We start from the raw sequence: 22,346 nt of genomic DNA, 5'->3' as shown, positions 1-22,346 counted from the left end.
GATGTAGTTGGATGCGATGCCCGTAACGTAGGCATTGCGGATCAAGTCCTCTGTATACTGCGCAGCGGATACAGCCTAGCAGTTACAGGCCCTGCCGAGCGCACGTAGGTCGCGGAGGAACTGTGCAGTTGATTCCCCCGGCTGCTGTTTACGGGTAGCTAGCAGATTCCTGGCGTAGACTTCGTTCGTCTGTTGGCTGTATTGGCTCTTTAAGAGCGCCAGCGCATCAGCGTACGTTTCTGCGTCACAGATGGTGGCGAAAACTGTGTCGCTTACCCGGGCGTTGAGCACGTGTAGCTTGTCTGCATCGGACCGGACAGCCGTGGAGGCTCCGAGGAAGGCTTCGAAGCACTTCAGCCAGTGATTAAAGCTGTTGGCGGCCCCCGGCACTTGCGGATCCAAATTTAGAGTGTCAGGCTTTAAAAGCTGCTCCATTCTGTTTTTTTTCTGTGAATAAAATTGATGCACTATCAATTATGACGCGAAGACTTCTGAGAGTGGGGGAAAACTAATAGGCTTTTATTCACAGAGAACAGGAGCACACCCTTGTAGCTGACCTGGTCTAGACTGAGGCGAGGAGGAGGGACCATCACCTTTATACCCCACTCTGGGTGGAAAGGGAGGGGTCTCAGGTGGAAAGGGAGGAGTCTCGGGCCAGGTGCAGCATGGGTGTGTCCAGGCACATACATGTAGTAACAGTGGTTCACCACAATGGGTATTGCTGGCTAGACCAGCCTTTAGTGTCCATCCTAATTGCCTTAGAGAAGGTGGTGGTGAGCTGCCTTCTCGCTTCGCTGCAATCATTGAGGTGTAGGTACACCCACAATGCTGTAGGGGAGGGAGGTTGACCAATGAAATTCCAGGACAATCACGCAGAGTGAAAATCCATCCTATTGCGCTGAAGTTGATGCCTGTCAGTAAGTTTTAATGATGGAATAAAGAACCGTTATTGAGTACTCACTGTGTGTCCAGCTCCCTGGGCAGTGAGGCAGCTTAATGATTTCAAACAAGCCTGACAAAACCTAAGGTGTGAAATTCAGCAGTGTGGAACCACTATGAAGGTCTGCTAGATATTACACAGCGTGCAAAGCAGCACTCCCCACACCATTGTGTGGTACATCTGAACTGGAATGATCCCCGGGCTGTGAGTGGGTCCTGCATGCAGCAGAAAGCACTGAACCCCCTGTGACCATTAACACCGTTAACATCAAAAAGGGGCGAATGCAAAGTCAGCCTAATGCCAAAACTCATCAATGAATAATGTGCGGGTAATATCTTCCTTATTCACTCCTGCCCTTCAGCAAGCACTGGGCCCTGATCTGGAGTTATTTATAAGACGACACAATTTGTGGCTGAGGTGTTTTTGATTGACTCTTCGGGTAGAGTTGGTGGGAGCACTGAATTGATTTTGCTCCCACCAGGAGTTTGGGGGGTTTTGTGCTGACCACGGAGAGGCAGAACAGCAGAGTCTGGGTATGGGGGCGGTTGCTGCAATGCAAGCCAGCCAGGTAGAGGAGGAGGCAGTGAGGGGAATCGCTGTGAGAAATGGATAGTGGGAAGGCCTTGGTCACACCAACTGCAGTTTCCACTCAAGGCACCTTTCCGATTAGAGGTGAGGAATGAGTGGAGAATGAGGTGGAAACTTACCATCATTCTCGTTGGCCTTGGCAGTGCCAGTTGCTCTTGGCTCAGTGGTGTTGGTGCCCATTACCTTGTGGACCATCTCTTCCAGGCTCTGAGGGCCTGAACACTAGTTGATCGTGTCCTGGCCCTTTGAGTGCTCTGCCTGTTATCAGGAGACCTTCCCTTTCAGTGACTCTGTGTGACATGCCTCCCAGTGCTGAATAGCTGTGCGTTCTGTTTGTAGGGTTATGTGAGGTGCAGTATAAGGGTGCTGGGAGTGACAGCTGAGTGTCAGGGTGTGGGAGTGAACAGTGTGAGAGGTGGCTGGTGTGCTAGATGTGAGATATGATGTGAAGGTGCATTCACTGACCTTGACCACCCAAGGGAGGTCATTGTATTATTCACTGGCACTGCTGTCATGTTCTGAAGGCTACATTCTGGCCATTGATCCTCCTCCCCTTGTACTTCCATTCCCCATGGGGGTTCGGTCTTGATGCCTCCAGTGTCCCAGAGGAAACATCATCCCCTTCGTGGTTTTCACCTCTAAGAATGAGTGGCATCACAATGTGGGCAGCCCTTCCCTGCCCTTGGTGTGACCCTCTGCTTCTTCCTTGATGCAAAAATGTCATCATCCAGCAAGTGGTTGCTTCACAATTCCACCCAGTGCCCTGCTGTCTGCAGCGGATGTCAGCAGTGCAGAAGTGTCCAAGACAGAGGACACCAACAATGCAGTGGAAACCCGGGTAGAGGATGCCAGCTGTGCAGTGAATACTAGGGTGGAGGATGCCAGCAATGCAGTCCAGGGTGGACAGGGAGACTCCTGTGACCATGCTGCTATCAGGGAAGTGAGCTGGGGATATGACGTTTACATGGTGTTCATATCATATTTGATGGATACAGGCAGCTTGTGCATCACAGTCCTGCATCCAATCATTGGGACACACATTTGTAGCCCAGAGTGTTAACTCAGACCACCTTCAGAGTAATACATGCGGGAAGGACACAGCTAACAGTTCAGGTCATCACTGACAGATATGCTTGTCTTGACCTTATATCTGAAATGCCCTCCCTAAATCACTTCCCCCTCCACTTTTGGAAAACCTATTCTTTTCACCAAGATTTCACTCAGTTGAGTGTCCTTATTTTTAAATCCATGCACCTTTGCGAAACTCCACAGGATGTGATATGCACCAACGGCACTATGTAAATAGAGGTTGTTGTTGTTAATATTCTGGCCCCTGACTCTACTTGCTATTCCACTCAGACGTGAGGGAGAGGCTTTGCTGAATGTGAGCTGATGAGACTTTATGTATTGTTAAAGAATGAAGTGTGCATTTATACTGGCTACAATTGGTCTGTTGTAGTAACAATAGAGACGACAGTGTCTGAGAGTGGTTGCGTTATACGTGGTGAATTCTGCGTGTCATTGAGGGATAGGGAGGGATATCGTCACTGAGAGTCGGCCAGAGTATAATATTTCAATGTTTAGTGAGTGTAACTGAAGTGGTTTGTCAAATTTGCTGCATGAAGCTGTGAAATCTTTCCGAAAGCGACAGAGACCATTTCAGCAAATATTTTCCATTCACTCGGTTGCCATTGGAGTCTTAAATAGAGACAAACACAATGTTCCTTCCTGTCCCTGTTACTTAGCAACAATAACAAAGGAATGCAGTCGGATCTTCCTGACCATGTATACTGTGTGCAGAGCTATATTGAAGTACGACTTGCTGGTAAAAATTTATCAAAAATGTAGTAAATGTCCTCAAGTGAATCAAAAGGCTGGAACAATCGCCAATACAATTCGGCACGGTGGCACAGTGGTTAGCACTGCTGCCTCACAGCGGCAGGGACCTGGGTTCGATTCCCGGCTTGGGTCACTGTCTGTGTGGAGTCTGCACATTCTCCTCGTGTCTGCGTGGGTTTCCTCCGGGTGCTCCGGTTTCCTCCCACAGTCTGAAAGACGTGCTGGTTAGGTGCATTGGCCATGCTAAATTCTCCCTTAGTGTACCCAAACAGGCGCCGGAGTGTGGCGACTAGGGGATTTTCACAGTAACTTCTTTGCAGTGTGAACGTAAGTCGACTTGTGACTAATAAATAGACTTAATTCACCAACTTACAGGTGAAGCAGTGGCGTTGTGGTATTGTCACTGGACTAGTAATCCAGAGACCCAGGGCAAGATCTGTGGGACATGAGTTCAAATCCCACCACAGTAGATGGTGAAATTTAAACTCAATAAAAAAAAATCACAGCGATGTGGTTGACTTTTAAATGCCCTCTGAAATGGAGGGCAATTAGGAATGGGCAATAAATGTTAGCCCAGCCAGTGATGCTCACATCCCATAACTGAATAAAAAAACTCCACACCATGGCATCATCCCTCCTTCAGCCATTCCCAAATTCCACAATCCTCCTCTAATTCTGGCCTCGGGGAGAGGGATTAAAGATCTTAGCAAGGGGGAGGGGGGAGGGGGGGGGCGGGGTGGGGGTGGGGGGGCGGTTTGGGGGGGGGACATGTTTTAGGGAGCAGGAGTGAGGCATCTTGGGAGGTGTCTAATTTGCACAGGGGAAGCCCCAAAGAAGGAATCCTCCCTTCCTTCCTGCCTTAGTGTGAACAAACTGCAAACAGACCGCCTTTGTCTCCTTTCCCCCTGTGTGTATTACAGCAGTGGATGAGGGCATTGAGTAGCCACTAATCATTTTACACCTCCAACTATGCTGGTGCAAGGCTATATAATTCACCGCATAGAATCTATTTATTCTTTCAGGGGATGTGGGCATCGATGGCAAAGCCAGCACTTATTGCCCATCCCATTTATTGCCCACCCCTAATTGCCCTTGACCATAAGACTATAAGATATAGGAGCTGAATTAGGCTATTTGGCCCATCGAGTCTGCTGCGTCATTCAATCGTGGCTGATATGATTCTCATCCCCATTCCCCTGCCTTCTCCCCTTGAGAAGAGCATTGAGCCGCCTTCTTGAACTGCTGCAGTCCATGTGATATCGATACACCCATAGTGCTGTTAGGGAGGGAGCTCCGGGATTCTGATCCAGTGACAGTGAAGGAACGGCGATACATTTCCAAGTCAGGATGGTGAGTGGTTTGGAGGGGAACTTGCAGGTGGTGGTGTTCCCATTCCTTTGCTGCCCTTGTCCTTATAGGTGGTAGAGGTTGAGTGTTTGGAAGGTGCTGCCTAAGGAGCCTTGGTGAGTTGCTGCAGTGCATCTTGCTGATGAAACGGCTGCTATTCTGTGCCAGTATGAATTTTTAATGTGGTGGATAGGGTGTCAATCAAGCAGGCAGCTTGAGTGTTGTTGGAGCTACACTCATTCAGGCAGGTGCACAGTATTCCATTACATTCTTGACTTGTGCCTTGTAGATGATGGAGAGGTTTTGGGAACTCACACTGAGTCACTTGCCATAAAATTCCTAGCGTCTGACCTGTTCTTGTAGTCACAGCATTTATGTAGCTGGTATAGTTCTGTTTCTTGTCAGTAGTAACTCCCAGGATGATGATAGTGGGGGATTCAGCGATGGTATCTAGGCGTACAAGTCCACCGATCACTGAAAGTGGCAACGCAGGTGGATAAGGTCGTCAAGAAAGCATACAGCATGCTTGCCTTCATCAGTCGGAGCATTGAGAGTAAACATTGGTAGTTTAGTTAGTACAATATTAGTACGATAGCGGCATTTAAGGGGCAACTAGATGAGTACATGAATAGGATGGGAATGGAAGTGCATACGGTTTTAGTTTAGGCAGGCATCATGATTGGCACAGGCTTGGAGGGCCGAAGGACCTGTTCCTGTGCTGCACTTTTCTTTGTTCTTTGTTCTTTGTTATACCATTGAATGTCAAGGGCAGGTGGTCAGACACTCTCTTATTAGAGATGGTCATTGTCTGGCACTTGTGTGACGTGAATATGACTTGCCACTTATCAACCCAAACCTGAATGTTATCCAGGTCTTGCTGCATGGGAAGCTGCTGTGGTATCTAAGGTGTTAAGGAGTTGTGAATAGTGCTGAACATTGTGCAATCATCAGCAAATTTCCCCTTCTCTGACCTTGTGATGGAAGGAAGGTCATTGATGAAACAGCTGAAGATTGTTGGGCCGAGGACACTACCCTGAGGAATCCCTGCAATGATGTCCTGGAGCTGAGGTGATTGACCTCCAAACAACACAACCATCTTCCTTTCCGTCAGGTATGACTCCAACCAGTAGAAAGTTTTCCCCCTGATTCCCAATAACTTCCATTTTGCTTGGGCTCCTTGATGCCACACACAGTCAAAGGCAGCTTGAAGACAAAGGCAGTCACTCTCCCCTCACTTCTTGAATTTGAACATAGAACATAGAACAGTACAGCACAGAACAGGCCCTTCGGCCCACGTTGTTGTGCCGAGCTTTGTCTGAAACCCAGATCAAGCTATTTCCTCCCTATCATCCCGAAGTACTCCATGTGCCTATCCAATAGCTTCTTAAATGTTCCTAAAGTTTCTGACTCCACTATCCCTGCAGGCAGTCCATTCCACACCCCAACCACTCTCTGAGTAAAAAACCTACCTCGGACATCCTTCCTATATCTCCCACCATGAACCCTATAGTTATGCCCCCTAGTTACCACTCCATTCACCCGAGGAAATTGTCTTTGAACGTTCACTCTATCTATCCCCCTCATCATCTTATAAACCTCTATCAAGTCTCCTCTCAACCTCCTCCGCTCCAAAGAGAAAAGCCCAAGTTCCCTCAACCTTTCCTCATAAGACCTACCCTCCAAACCAGGCAGCATCCTGGTAAATCTCCTCTGCACTCTTTCCAGTGTCGCCACATCCTTCTTATAGTGAGGTGACCAGAACTGCACACAATATTCCAAATGTGGTCTCACCAAGGTCTTGTACAGTTGCAGCATAACCCCACGGCTCTTAAACTCAAACCCCCTGTTAATGAACGCCAACACACTATAGGCCTTCTTCACGGCTCTATCCACTTGAGTGGCAACCTTCAGAGATCTTTGGATATGGACCCCAAGATCTCTCTGTTCCTCCACATTCTTCAGAACCCTACCTTTGACCCTGTAATCCACATTTAAATTTGTCCTAACAAAATGAATCACCTCGCATTTGTCAGGGTTAAACTCCATTTGCCATTTTTCAGCCCAGCTCTGCATCCTATCTATATCTCTTTGCAGCCTACAACAGCCCTCCACCTCATCCACTACTCCACCAATCTTGGTGTCATCAGCAAATTTACTGATCCACCCTTCAGCCCCCTCCTCCAAGTCATTTATAAAAATGACAAATAGCAGAGAACCAAGCACTGATCCCTGTGGCACTCCGCTGGTAACCGGTTTACAGTCTGAAAATTTTCCATCCACCACCACCCTCTGTCTTCTGTTAGATAGCCAGTTACCTATCCAATCGGCCAAACTTCCCTCTATCCCACACATCCTTACTTTCTTCATAAGCCGACCATGGGGGACTTTATCAAACGCCTTACTAAAATCCATGTATATGACATCAACTGCACTACCTTCATCTACATACTTAGTTACCTCCTCAAAAAATTCAATCAAATTTGTGAGGCAAGACTTGCCCTTCACAAATCCGTGCTGACAATCCCGGATTAAGCTGCATCTTTCTAAATGGTCGCAAATCCTATCCCTGAGGACCTTTTCCATCAACTTACCGACCACCGAAGTAAGACTAACCGGCCTATAATTACCAGGGTCATTTCTATTCCCTAAAACCCTAACAGAGTTTGGCTCTGTTGTCCATATTTGGACAAAGGCTGGACTGAGATCTGGAATGGACAGGCTGTGGTGGGATGTAGAGTGAACATCAGCAAGCCTGTGGTTGCTGAGTGAGTGCTGCTTAATAGCGCTGTCAATGACCCCTTCCATCACTTTACCGATGATGGTGAATAGACTGACGGGGCAGTAATTGCCTGGGTTAGATTTGTCCTGTTTCTTGCATACAGGACACACCTGGGCAATCTTCCACAGTGCCAGGCAGATACCAGTGTTGTAGCCGCACTGTGAAAGTTGGCCATTCCTGGAGCACAGGTCTTCAGTACTATTGCCGGAATGTTATCAGGGCCCATAGCCTTTGCAGTATCCAGTGCCTCCAACCATTTCTTGATATCACGTGAAGTGAATCGAATTGGCTGGAGACTGGCATCTGACATGCTGGGGACCAGAGGAGGAGGCCGAGATGGATCATCCACTCAACACTTCTAGCTGAAGATGGTTGCAATCGCTTCAGCCATGTCTTGTGCACTGATGAGCTGGGTTCACCGGTCATTGAGGATGGGGATAATTTTGGCTCTGGTTGTTTCATTGTCCACTACTGTCCTCAGCTGAATATGATTGGACTGTAGAGCTTTGATCCGATCTGTGGGATTGCTGAGACTGTTTATAATATGCTAATTGAACTCTTTGGCGTACATGTATCCTTGTATTGTAGTGTTACCATGTTGGTGCCTCATTTTTATATATGCCTGGTGCTGCTCCTGGCATGCCCTCCAGCACCCTTCATTGAACCAGGGTTGAGCCAAGTCTGTTTCTCTCTCTTGTTGGTTTTCTCACCACCTGCCGCAGTCCCATTCTGGCAAATGCATCCTTCAGTGCTCGGCCACCTCGGTCAGTACTGGTGTTACCGAACCACTCTTGCTGATGGAATATTGAAATCCCCCACCCAGAGTACATTCTGTGCCCTTGCCACTGTACCCTCAGTGCTTCTTCTAGATGGTGTTCAACATGGAGGAGTACTGATTGATCAGCTGAGTAATCAGCAGCATGTTTCCTTGCCCATGCTTGACCTGATGGCATGAAATTTCATTTTTTTCTGTGATAGCACGTCCCCTTTAAGGGGATTCCTGAGGGCCATATGATCTCCTTTAAGAGGGTGATACCTGAGGGCCATATGATCAGGCTGGACCCCATGGCGAGGCAGCATGGAAAGCTGAGCCAATGGGGAACCAGGGCATGTGTCCTGGGTTGGGGAGGAACCTCAGTTGGAGCCAGAGAGGGGAAGAGAATAGACACGTGTGTGACAGTTCTGTCAGACTCTTGTTTGTATACATAAATATTGTTGGTAATAAACCCCTTATAACTTGAAGGCACAAATGAGTCGCCTCTGAATTGATTACACTGGCAATGAGGAAAATCTTTTGTTAATGGTTGGGAGATCAGTGTGCAGATAGAGGGGGAGAGTGTGAGCATCGAAGCTATAATGAAGCAAAGTACACACGCTTTATTAAAATGCCTTTAATTGGAAAGATTGAGCCATTGAAGAAGAAGGAAGATTTTAGAAGATTTAGAAAAGCGCTGTCTATTTGAAACAAAAGAAATGCACTCTCTCGATGGATGGAATTTCAGATTTGGGTTTCCGAATAGACGCTAAAGGCTTACATCCTTTGGAAGATAAAGTTAAAGCCATAAAGGAAGTACCACAGCCTAAACATGTATCAGAGTTAAACTCATTCCTAGGAATGGTGAATTATTATGGCAGATTCTTAAAAAAACGTGTCTACAATTTTAGCCCCACTTCACCGGCTTTTGATGAAGCAGCAGCGATGGAAATGGGGGGAAGCACAGAAGTTACAGCCATCGGCACTGCTCGTGCACTTTGATCCAACCAAATCATTGGTGGTTACCTGTGATGCATCACCCTATGGAGTGGGAGCAGTTTTGTCCCACAAGATGTCAGATGAAGTAGAGAAGCCAATTGCATTTCTGTCAAGAACGTTATAAGATGCTGAGAAAAAGTATTCTCAGATAGACAAAGAAAGTTGGGCGATACTTCATATGGTGAAGAAGTTTCATCAATATCTATATGGTAGACGTTTCACCACAGTGTCAGATCACAGGCCTTTGTTGGGTTTATTCTTAGAGGATAAACCAGTGCCACCAATCGCCTCAGTGAAGGTGCAGAGATGGGCTCCATGGTAACTACTTACAGCTACTCATTCCAGGATCATCCAGGGATGCAAATATCGAATGTGGATGCATTCAGTCGCTGATCTCTGCCACAGACAATACCGTCACCAGTGGTGCCACGAGAAATAGTGTTGGTCCTACACTTGATAGAGACTTTGCCAGTTTTGACAAATCACATGAAAACTTGGACTGAGAGGGATCCAGTGTTATCAAAGGTGAAGAGGTGATGCAAGGATGGCAATGTGATAAATGAGAGCAAGTTAAACCATACCAGCAGCAAAGGACGGAGATAACATGTAAGGATGGCGTCTTATTGAGGGGGGACTCATGTTATAGTGCCACCCCAAGGGCGATGGTTTTTATTACAGGAGTTGCACAACGCACACCCTAGACAAAGCAGGATGAAAGCACTCGCCTGAAGTTACGTTTGGTGGCCGGGCATTGATAAAGAAATTGAAAGAATAGTTAGCCAGTGCCCAATTTGTGGAGCCCAACAGGCATTGCTGCCAACAGCAAGTATGTGTCGGCTGTGGGCAAGAATATATATAGTCGGTGATTCTCCCAGAAGCAATGCAGCGGGCTGGGAGACTCAAGCAGAGGCCACTTAGCGGGCTTCCCCAGAAATCGGCGCGGAGCTGTATAAATTATGCTAAAAGGGATTCGCTTAAGTGGGGTTGGGAGATTGGGACTGCCGGGGGTGGGGTCGGGGGAGGGGAGAGATCAAGGCAGGCTTTGGGTAGGGGTGGGCAGCCCGATCACATCTGGGGGGCCAGCAATTGGGTGGGTGGTCTCACGGCCAGCAATGGGAGGTTACGGTGCTGGCCAGCGATCGGGAGGCCAGCCGTGTGGAGCTACTGAGCCTGCGCTGATCTTGGATAGACCCCGCCCACTGATGTTTCGCGTGAATCTCGCTCAGGCACTCAGATTGTGGGAGATTCATTTTGAAAATCCTGCTGAAAAAACCAGTGGGAATTACTCCAGTTTTTACGCAAATTTGACACTTCAAATATTTTGGGAGAATCCCACCCATAGATTTTACAGGGATGTTGATGGGACATGTGTTTCTCATCTTGGCTGATGTGCGTTCCAAATGGCTGGCTGTCCAGTTGATGAGGTCTACAATGGCCACAGCCACCATTGGTAAGCTGTGGCAGAATTTTCCCATCCGTGGTATCCCAGAGGTTTTAGTGTCAGATAATGACACAGCATTTGCAGCGGACGAATTTTGGAAATTTGTAAAGTCAAACGGGATTGGCCATGTTCAGTCAGCACCTTATCACCCAGCTTTCCAATGGCTTGGCACAATGGGCTACACAAACATTCAAATCATCAAAAAATAAACTAACAGACCATTACCTTTACATTTGGCAAGTTTCTTGTTGTCTTACAATCCCACGCCAAATTCGACCACTGGGCCACACCAGCTGAATTATAATGGGACGCCATTTACCGAAACATTTGGATTTAGTATTTTCTAGATTTGGCAGCCAGGGTGGAGACTAAACAAACCTCCCAGAAAGAACACCATCACTCGAGGAAAAAGGATAGAGTTTTCCGAGTTGATGATTTAGTTCTGGTCTTTGCGGCAGGATTGACATGGGTGGCTGGGCAAACTGTGGAAAGAATGGGACCAGTCTCCTACATTGTAGAAATATGGGCTGTGTGAAAAAACAGGTGGATCATTTGAGGAAGAGTGTTGGGCCTGATACAGGGAACTAACAGGCGTCTCCTGCAGTGGACTCCTGTTCACCACTTGCTGACACAGGGATCTCTGTTGTAAATGTGGAGCTGGGGCATCCAACGGTTTGTGAAACTGAGGAGACAGCAGCTACTGAGAAGGATCTGGATCCCGGATTGATGAGTTTGCCGTTTGCGGCTGCCTGCTCAGATTCTATACTCACCGAAGATCATAGTACCGAATCGACATGTTCATCCAGGGTCCCAAACTCTCCTAACCGACTGAACTTGTGATGAATATTTCCTGGGGTGTTCCTGATGTCTTGCTGAGATGTGTATGCCTATGATACTGATCTTCCTTTTGTTTCATTCAAAGGTGAACTCAGGAGTTAGGAAGGAAAGGAGTGTGGTAGCGTGGCCCCTTTAAAGGGGTGATCCCTGAGGACCACATGATCAGGCCAGACCCCATGGTGAGGCAGCATTGGAAGCCGAGCCAATCGGGAGCAAGGACGCACTCTGGAGTCGGGGAGGATACTCAGCTGGAGCCAGGGAGGAGAAAAGATTAGCTGTGTATTTACAGGTCTTCAGACCTTTGATTGTACTTATAAAAATATTGTTGGTAATAAACCCTTTATAACTTGAAGCCACAATGAGTCACCTCCGATGTTAATTCAGTATCCAGAGCCAATAATGAGGTCTCCCAGGATCGCTCCTTCCATCCTGTATACCACTGTGCCACTGCCCCTAGAAGGTCTGTCCTCGCAGTGGGACAGGACATTTCCAGGTGTAATGATGGAGGAGTCTGGGACCTTTGGTGGGATATTCCAGCTATCTTCTGGCCCCGCTAACTATGACCCCCCCCCCCCGCCCCCCCACCCGCACTCCCATTATGGGCTCCCTGTGGAGAGCGCAGACAAGGGAAATCCGTTGACAGTGGCAGGACCAGAAGATCCCATCGCTGGCCAATGGTGGGCCAGAAGATCCCATTGCTGGCCAATGGTGGGCCTCTTCCACCAATGCAAGGGGTTGGAAAATCCCACCTATTGACTCTTAGGTTAGCATGGCTACATCAGGCTGTTTGTGGACTGGTCTATGGGGCAACTCTCCCAATTTTGGCGCAAGACCCCAGTTATTAGTGAAGAGGACTTGGCAGGATTGACTTGGCAGGGTGAGCCTTTGTCATTTTCACTGCTGGGGTTGACGTTGCATAGTCCAGCTGGTTTTGCTCTTTATCTTTCTGCAGCAGTTGAACATAACTGAGTGGCCAATGACTCAGCCATTTCAGAATCAGCCACATTGCTGTGGTCTGGAGTCACACTTAGACCAGACTGGGTAAGGATGGCAGATTTCATCCAGTGAAATGAACCAAACGGGTTTTGACAACACCAATCTGGTTGTTTCTTGACCATTATTAGCAAGCCTAGCATTTTCATCAAAGATTTATTAATGAATGGAATTTAAATTCCCCCACTGTTTTTGTCAAGGTATTTGAACATGTCTCCAGTGTATTATTCCAAGTCTCTGGATTATCGCTGCAATAACACTGCCACGCTGCGACCATGCCATTATTCCCGTAAGTGGGACTTCAAAGGCCAAAGTTACTGCTCAACAGGCTTATTTGGAATCACGAGCTTTCGGAGCTCGGTTGATGAAGGAGCAGCGCTTCGAAAGCTTGTGATTCCAAATAAACCTGTTGGATTTTAACCTGATGTTGTGAGACTTCTTACTCTGCCCACCCCAGTCTAACATCTCCAGAATCTCCACATCAAAGTTACTGCCAGCAGAACAGTACAGAGCAGGGAGAGGAACGTACAGGAGACCTGAGTGCGATAAGTGGAAACTTCAAAGACGTTTAAAATGCAAGGAGGAAAGATTTATAAAACACCATTCCTGGCGTCCTAATGTTTAAAAGTGCTTTACAACAAATTAATTGCTTCCAAAGTATAATCACTCCTGTAATTTGGGAAATGTTAACTTCAGCGAGATCGCACAAATGGGATAAATGAGCAGATAACCGCTTTAAATTATGTTGAGTGCTCATTTTCCATGTCTGCCTATATTTGGATAAATGAGAAACTTGGCTTGGGCAGCTAGGATAAACAACTGGGACTTTTGATGGACTGGCCTTGGAGATTAGTGCAGAGATTGAGTTAAGGATTCCACAAGCCGATGCCTATTGGTGCCAGCGTTTCCAGCGTATGTGCAAACAGTTTCTCTGGTGACACAGATACAAGGTGCGAGAGATCTCTAACTACAGCTGAGGAAACTTTAGCAGTGATTAATGGGTTTCAAAATAGAAACATTGAAGTTCAGCAACTCCCAAAACATTTGTCCATCAGTCAGTCTATGAATCTGTTTGCCATTCCCATAATTAATGATTCCCCCTGGCAAATCGCTATTTAATTCGAATGATGTGTCACATATTTATATATACCATGCCCATCTGTTGTGCAAGGTGACACCCTGACTAAGACAGATGCCTAAAGCCTTTGGCTTAGAAATATGGCGACAGTTTACTATGAGCTTCTTCTGCCTGTTTCTCTTTCAATAAGATCATAACTGATCTGTGGAATAACCCCATCCATCTGCCTTGGCTTCATCTGATCTTACGATCTCCAATGTAAAATTATTAATTGAGCTCACATCTACTGCATTTCTGGGGAGAGTTCCACACTTTATCAAGTGTTTACTGACTTTTCTTCTCAATGTCTTGATTCTGATTTTAAGGTTCTGCTACCTTTTCCTGGGCTTATTCACCAGTCGGTAGCCTTTATCTACCCTACAATCTCCTTTCAAAATGCTAAAACGTTATCATATCACCCCTTAACCTTTGAAACACAGGGAATACGCGTGCAGTTTATATAATTCCTCCTCATAATCTAATCCCTGAAACACCAGTGAATCTACATTACCCTCTTTCCAAAGACCAGTATATCCTTTCTAAGATGCATTTCCCAGAATCTTACACAGATCTCCACATGCAGTCTGACTAGGGTATGTTTGGCCGTAGCAAAACTTCCTCCATTTCATATTCTATCTCTCTAGTTAGAAAGGCCAGCATTCTGTTTTTTATTCATTAGTGGGACATGGATGTCGCTGACTGGCCAGCATTTATTGCCCATCCCTAGCTGCCCAAGGGCAATTAAGAGTCAACCGCATTGCTGTGGGTCTGGAGTCACATGTAGGCCAGACTGGGTAAAGACAGCAGATTTCCTTCCCTAAAGACATTAGTGAACCAGATGGGGTTTTCCAACAATGGTTTCATGGTCATCAGTATCATAGACAAATCATAGAAACCCTACAGTACAGAAAGAGGCCATCCGGCCCATCGAGTCTGCACCGACCACAATCCCACCCAGGCCCTACCCCCATATGCCTATATATTTATCCACTAATTCCTCTAACCTACACATCTCAGGACACTAAGGGCAATTTTTAGCATGGCCAATCAACCTAACTCGCACATCTTTGGACTGTGGGAGGAAACTGGAGCACCCAGAGGAAACCCACGCAGACACGAGGAGAATGTGCAAACTCTGCTACCGTGCCGCCCATTCGTAGATAAGACGATCATAGATAAGACAAGACGTAAATAAGTAGATTCTTATTTCCAGATATTTTTTATTGAATTCAAATTCCACCATCTGCCTTGGTGGGATTCAAAAGAACTCCAAAAATGTGTGGGTTAGGTTGATTGGCCATGGTAAATTGACCCTAGTGTCAGGGGATTAGCAGGGTAAACATGTGGGGTTACGGGAATAGGGCCTGGGTGGGATTGTGGTCGGTGCAGATTCGATGGGATGAATGGCCTCCTTCTGCATTGGAGGGATTCTATGATTCTGATTCGAACCCAGGTCCCCAGAACATTAACTGAGTTTCTGGATTGATCGTCTCGCGATAATACCACTACGCTATCACCTCCCCCTAATCGCTTCAATAGGCTTTGATTAGTTTTTCACACCTGATCACTGCACAGACCTCTACTGTTGTAATGGTGTTAGTTACAGAATGTGTCTGTTAAGAAAGTCTTCATTGTCCTCTGTATATTAACAGTAAATCATTACTTGATACTTATGTGGTAAAGGGTACAGGCAAGGAGCTATTTCTCCATTTAGATCTTAACACATCTCTGGCCAACACCACACTGACCCTAGGTCAAGGTCATGTGTCTTCTCACATCACTGTGTGGGCGGCTCTGTACCCGGTCCCACATTAACCCAGACCCTTATACAACATCTCCCCATAACTTCCCATGAATCTAGAGTCACATTCAAATCTTCCATTGGGCAGAATTTTCCAACCCTCCCTGCTGGTGGGATCTTCCGGCCTCACCAAAGTTGACCCCTGCTGCAAATTCCCTGGCAGTGGGATGGGGGAGCCACACAAAACACCATAGATGCCGACCAGAAGGTCCCATTGGCGGCCACTGGCGAGATACCTCCACTGCGGGAAAACCATGCGGTGGCTGGAAAATTCCAGCTATTCCTATAAGCCTTAGGTATTTGCCTTACTGTTAGAGCCATAATGTAATTCCAATATTATTGCTTTTATGGTAATAGCATCAACAACATTCTCACTACCTGCCACGATCCCAGCTGATGTTGCTACTGGATGGGAACATTCCAGAATGGAACCCAGGCTCAATAAACCGTAACTTCTATATTTTCTTAAGAGAACGTGGTTGAACGGAGTCCCAGGACTGCTAATTAGCTAATTAACAACAAAAATAAACATTTATTAAACATCTAGGGTGAGATTTTCCCATCCCGCCCACCACGAGAATCGCAGCAGGCGGGGGTGGACCATGCAAAGGTCTGTTGACTTTGGGCAGGAACTTTTTACCTGGGGCAAGCATGGTTGGAAAATCCCACCTGTAAGGTTTGACCATAATAAAATACTCCTTCACTCCCACTTATCTTTACAAATGTACACAGATTGCGAGGATACATAGATTACAGAATATATTTAATGCTATAATCAGTATTTTACACTGTATCAGCAAATACACAGTCCCTGTAACCCAACAGGTTAACTGTGGTCAGACACACCCCACTCTGAAAACAAATGGCAGATGCCACCCAATTGAACTTCTGTGAATTTCTCCTCAAATTTAAAGTAAAATTGATTGATTAGTCACAAGTAAGGCTTACATTAACACTGCAATGAAGTTACTGTGAAATTCCCCTCGTTGCCACACTCCGGCGCCTGTTTGGGTCAATGCACCTAACCAGCATGTCTTTCAGACTGTGGAAGGAAACTGGAGTACCCGGAGGAAACCCACGCAGACACGGGGAGAACATGCAAACTCCACACAGACAGTGACCCAAGCCGGGAATTGAACCCGGGTCCCTGGCACTGTGAGACAGCAGTGCTAACCACTGTGACACCGTGCAGCCCACCGATAATTATCTGGGGTAAAGATGATTATCATACCGTGAGCCAACTGATCTCACTGTCGTCCATCTTCCAAATGAGTGTGCCAAAATTCCACTTTCGAACACATACCTTAGCATTTAATTTCAAACAATGCTTTCCTTCAGTTGTTCACAGTAAGGATCTACTTCCAGAATTTCCAACACTCCTTTCAGTATTCCTTTGTCCCAGATAGCCACGAGCATTTTGAATTTTCACAGAATCTCGCAGGAATCCAGTCACCATTTCCTTAATAATTGCTTCAACTATTGCTTCACAGGCTGTAGAAAGATACCACTAATCTTGGGATCACTGTAAATACCTCTGGCCTCTCACTCGCCAACTTCACCAGGTATGCACTGTTCAGTTCTGTCCCTAACGTCAATGAACATTACACTGTTCCACTTCCAGTGTCTTAATTCCTTTAACCTTTGTTTCCTGGGCCTTCTCTTTCCATTCCCTGGTTCTTTACCTTCTCTGGGACTTGCTTGCCCATTACTTCATTGTTCTGTTTCTTGCAGAGCTGAGAAAGCTGTTTTCTCTCTAGCTGCTAAGTTCATTCTGTCTGGGATCACATAAAGCAAAAACACAAGGCATTTGCCCTAAAGTTGGCCCCTGGTTGCTAAGCAACAGCTTATTCTTTCTTCAAGCTCTTGTTTACTTTTCTTTAAGCGCAATAGGGACACATTTCAAAATGAAACCAAATTCCCCATGCATGCAAACCTTGGTTTAACATGAATCTAATTAGAGTTTCCCCCTTTCTAATTAGAGTTTAATTAGAATCTAATTAGAGTTTCCCCCTTTCGGGTCACTGTCTGTGTGGAGTTTGCACATTCTCCTCGTGTCTGCGTGGGTTTCCTCCGGGTGCTCCGGTTTCCTCCCACAGTCCAAAGATGTGCGGGTTAGGTTGAGTGGCCAGGTTAGAAAATTGCCCCTTAGAGTCCTGAGATGCGTAGGTTAGAGGGATTAGCGGGTAAAATATGTGGGGGTAGGGCCTGGGTGGGATTGTGGTCGGTGCAGACTCGATGGGCCGAATGGCCTCCTTCTGCACTGTAGGGATTCTATGATTCTATGATTCTATGAAACACTAAATTAAATCCAGGTAAGTATATACCTTATTTCTAACATCCAACAAAACAAACTTAGATCACTTAAAACGAGCTCTGCTTTCTGACATTACCTCATCTCCCACCTTCAATTCCTTGAAGTTAGAGATTCCAGCTAACTTCTGGAAGATTTATTTACCTTCCCCATCTTATTCACCATTCTGTCGGGTGAATGGTCGGCTCTGATGATTTGGGGACGTTTTCAACCTTTACTTCCATTGCTGAATGTTGAACCACAACTGGTTGGTTTGGATGTTGTGTTGATCCATGGTTACTGTTACTCTCGATTGTTCCTTGTGGGATGGACAAACATGATCTTCATCACCTTGGTGCTGCTTTCTCTTCTTCTTTCTCCATGTGGACCATCTCAAAACCCTCTGAGACTGAGGAAGAGCGTTCTTGCAGCAGGAAGAAGGTTTAGTGGTATGCTCATCTCTGCGTTTTGTTGTCGATGATGAGAGACTGCTACCAGGTTCTAGCATCCTTTGTGGTTGAGGTATGCTGGTTAGAAGTTGCAATGTCCAAAGATGTGCGGGTTAGGTGATTGGCCAGGTTAAAAAAAATTGCCCCTTAGAGTCCTGAGATGCGTAGGTTAGAGGGATTAGCAGGTAAATATGTGGGGGGAGGGCCTGGGTGGGATTGTGGTCGGTGCAGACTCGATGGGCCGAATGGCCTCCTTCTGCACTGTAGGGTTTCTATGATTCTATGATTCTATGATGTGTGGATGTGGATGCTGTGTCGACCAGATGTACCGGAGCACCCGGAGGAAACCCACACAGACATGGGGAGAATGTGCAGACTCTGCACAGACAGTGACCCAAGCCGGGAATCGAACTCGAGTCCCTGGTGCTGTGAGGCAGCAGTGATAACCACTGTGCCACCATGCCGCCCCAAGACTAGCCCTATGGGTTGGTTACCTGCTAACTTAATTTATTCAGTAATGTAGTGTTGCGAGTAGCAAGGCGTTTAAATTAACCACAGGCTTACTGTTCAAATGGTTGGATGGTGATGAGGGTCCCAAGAGCTGAGTTACTTAGTTATTAATTTTTCTTTCTTTTCAACTCGGAGGCTGAGGTGGTGGAGTGGTGGTGGCACAATGGTATTGTCACTGGACTAGTAATCCAGAGACCCAGGGTAATGCTCTATGATGCAGGTTCGAATCCAACAATGGCAGATGGTGGAATTTGAATTCAATAAAAATCTGGAACTAAAGGTCTACTGATGACCATGAAACCATTATTGACTGTTGTAAAAACCCATCGGGTTCACTTTAGGGAAGGAAATCTGCCATCCTTACCTGGTCTGGTCTACATGTGACTCCAGACCCACAGCAATGTGGTTGATTCTTAAATACCCTCTGAACTGGTCTAGCAAGTCACTCAGTTTAAGGGCAATTAGGGTCAGGCAATGTGCTGGCCCAACCGGTGATCCCCACATCCCATGAATGATTTTTAAAACAGGCCAAACTCAGATCAGGGATCAGGATTAGCGATGGGCTTCAAATGGTGCTTCTGACTGAATGAATAAAAGGGCTTCTCAGGACTGGCTGCAGCCTGGAAGTTAAAAAGATTTAGTTCACAGTTGCAGACTCTGCACTCTACTGGCTGAAGCTTGATTTCCAATAGAAATTCTACGGAGTCTTTTGCTACAGTAAAACCCCTGCCTCTAGCTTCCGGGTTCTTCTGTCTGGAGCTTTTTCTGGTGAATTGTTCAGCATCTGTAGCTCCTGTTGGGAGCTTCTTTCAGTTCCGAGTCTGTTGAAGATTTTCTTTTCCACAGTTTCTCAGTATTCAAATAAGGGTTTTCTGATCCAAAGCTGATACTTTGCCGTAATGGGGTTGGTTATAGAAAGCAACAGTTAGAGAAGTCTTTGCAATCTTTTCTACATTAACAGCAAGTTTTCATCAACAACTTGCAACTATATATAAATCTGCAGTGTTAAGGACACAAATGATGGTGAATGCCAAGTTGTTCAAATTCCAGAAGAGGAGCTTGAAACAACTGCCTGCAGCTGTACTTTTACAATTTGGTATCGTGCGAGGAAAGGTTTGAAATTCAGAGAATGATGCCCCACACTTTCTGTGACGATTTTAACAAAAAAAGGTTTATAAAGAAATAGAATGAACACCGATAATGTAAACTAGAAGCACACTTTATGAAGACAGTTAATACTTCAGTACACTTACCAAAGCAATGGCATTATCACCAATTTAAACAATTCCAAACACTTAAATACCTTCAAGAGCTAACTCTCCCCAAACTGTTCCAGAACACCTTACAGATTATAAGATCTATAAAAATCCAGTAACTGTTACCACACAATGCCGTTACATCTCTTGGGATTGCTTCTGAAATAAAGCAGCAGCTTGCTTTTCAAAACAGGATTTACGCACAGACATGGTTTGCTGGGAGTTAAACAGCTACTTGTGCCATCGGCAGTGATCTAGAGAATCAGCCATCCTCTGCGCAGGTTTCAATATCTCCTTCAATACTTTTCTACCCTTTGATCTTTCCCTTATCTGACCTAACTTCCTTAAACTGCACTCTCCCAGACTTAATAACCTTCACCTCTTGACTTAAGCTTTTTGAATTCAAAAGCAAAGTTAACTCACTTCATGAACTTTTCTATGACACCTCTTCTTCACACAGTTCTTTTGAACTCTTAATAACTTATTCAAACCTATTCATGTTCTGTCCCCATTGAATCCTCGGGTTGCTGTCTGATGGAGTTTGCACGTTCTCCCCGTCTCTGTGTGGGTTTTCTCCAGGTGCTCCAGTTTCCTCCCATTGTCCAAAGATGTGTGGGTTAAGTTGGTTGGCCAAGCCAATTGTCCCTTAGTGTCCTGGGATGCCTATGTTAGAGAGATTAGCGGGTAAATATGTGGGAATATGAGAATAAGGGCCTGGGTGGGATTGTTGTCGGAGCAGATTTGATGGGCCGAATGGCCTCCTTCTGCACTGTAGGGTTTTTTTCTACGAGTGACAACACTTTGAATGAATGCATCACTGTTTAAGTGTTTTGGGACATCCTCAAACTGTGAAAGAAACAATATAAATACAAGTGTTTTCATTTCAGTTAATGCAATGTGTACAGGTTTATGGTTGTCCTGTGATTTGATGTGGTGGTGTGAATTGTAAATGAGGAGGTTGTTTATGGTCATAGGAAGCTTTATCAGTGCACGAAGCCTGGACATGGGGAAATATTGGATTACCCACTCCCAGAAAGGATTCGGGCAACTACAAGATGAAGCAAGATCCTGTGGACTTCTCCGAGAGAAAGAATCTTTCTAGGATCTGGGCAATGTGCAAATTATTTCAACAAATATTCACTACAAACATATTTGCAAACATTGCAGACACATCGCCATGACACTAATCGATTAACTCAAATGACAATGGATTAATCCACACAATTAGAACAGCAAAATAATGCTAAAAACTCAAATACATTAACTGCAACAATATTAACAACAACACCAACATTAATGACAACAACATCTACAGTAACAGCAATAACTACTACAACAATTACAACAACATAATTGCAACAACAATACATTAACCACTACAACAGTTACAACAAAATTACAGCAGCAACACATTAACTACTACAATAATTACAACAGCATAATTACAACAATTCATTAACTACGAAAACAATTACAACATAATCATTGTTCCAAAGGAGTGGCTAGAAAGGTGATTCAAGTGAGGAGAGCTGGTAGGAAAGAGGGATTTCTAACTTACTTTTTTTTTTGGAGTTTTTGTAAGGCAGCCGGAAGTGTAAAACCGGAAGTAGGCCCCACTGAGACCTGGGAAGTTTTTTTTTCCCTGACGTCAGCCAGTACCGCGCGGAAGGTTTAAAAAGCCGGCCGCTCTATCCAGCGGGCAGCGTTGTGAGCGGGCGGCGGAGTGAAGGCTGAAGGGCTTTGGCTCAACGGGCTTAGGCGGAAACGGGCGAGGCAGGGGAGGTTTAGTTCTTAGTTGTTTCCTGTGTTATTTGAAGAAAGGGGAATTATGAGTGTGAGGCCAGTTTGTTGTCCTCGGTGTCGGATGTGGGAGGTCCTGGAGTCTCCTAGCCTCCTGGACGTCCATATCTGCGCCAGGTGCGTCGAGCTGCAGCTCCTAAGGGACCACGTTAGGGAACTGGAGCTGCAGCTCGATGACCTTCGTCTGGTCAGGGAGAACGAGGTGGTGATAGAGAGGAGTTACAGGCAGGTGGTCACACCGGGGCCACGGGAGGCAGACAAGTGGGTCACGGTTAGGAAGGGGAAGGGGAAAGGTCAGGTACTAGAGAGTACCCCAGTGGCTGTGCCCCTTAACAATAAGTGCTCCTGTTTGAGTGCTGTGGGGGGGGGACAGCCTACCTGGGGGAAGCAATGGTGGCCGTGCCTCCAGCACAGAGTCCGGCCCTGTAGCTCAGAAGGGTAGGGAAAGGAGGGGGAAGGCAGTAGTAATAGGGGACCCTATAGTGAGGGGGTCGGACAGGCGATTCTGTGGACGCAGACAAGAAACTCGGATGGTAGTTTGCCTCCCTGGTGCCAGGATCCGGGATGTCTCTGATCGCGTCCAGGATATCCTGAAGTGGGAGGGAG

The sequence above is a fragment of the Mustelus asterias genome, chromosome 21 (assembly GCF_964213995.1).
Source record: "Mustelus asterias chromosome 21, sMusAst1.hap1.1, whole genome shotgun sequence".
Taxonomy (NCBI): domain Eukaryota; kingdom Metazoa; phylum Chordata; class Chondrichthyes; order Carcharhiniformes; family Triakidae; genus Mustelus; species Mustelus asterias.
This window is presented reverse-complemented; position numbering follows the sequence as displayed.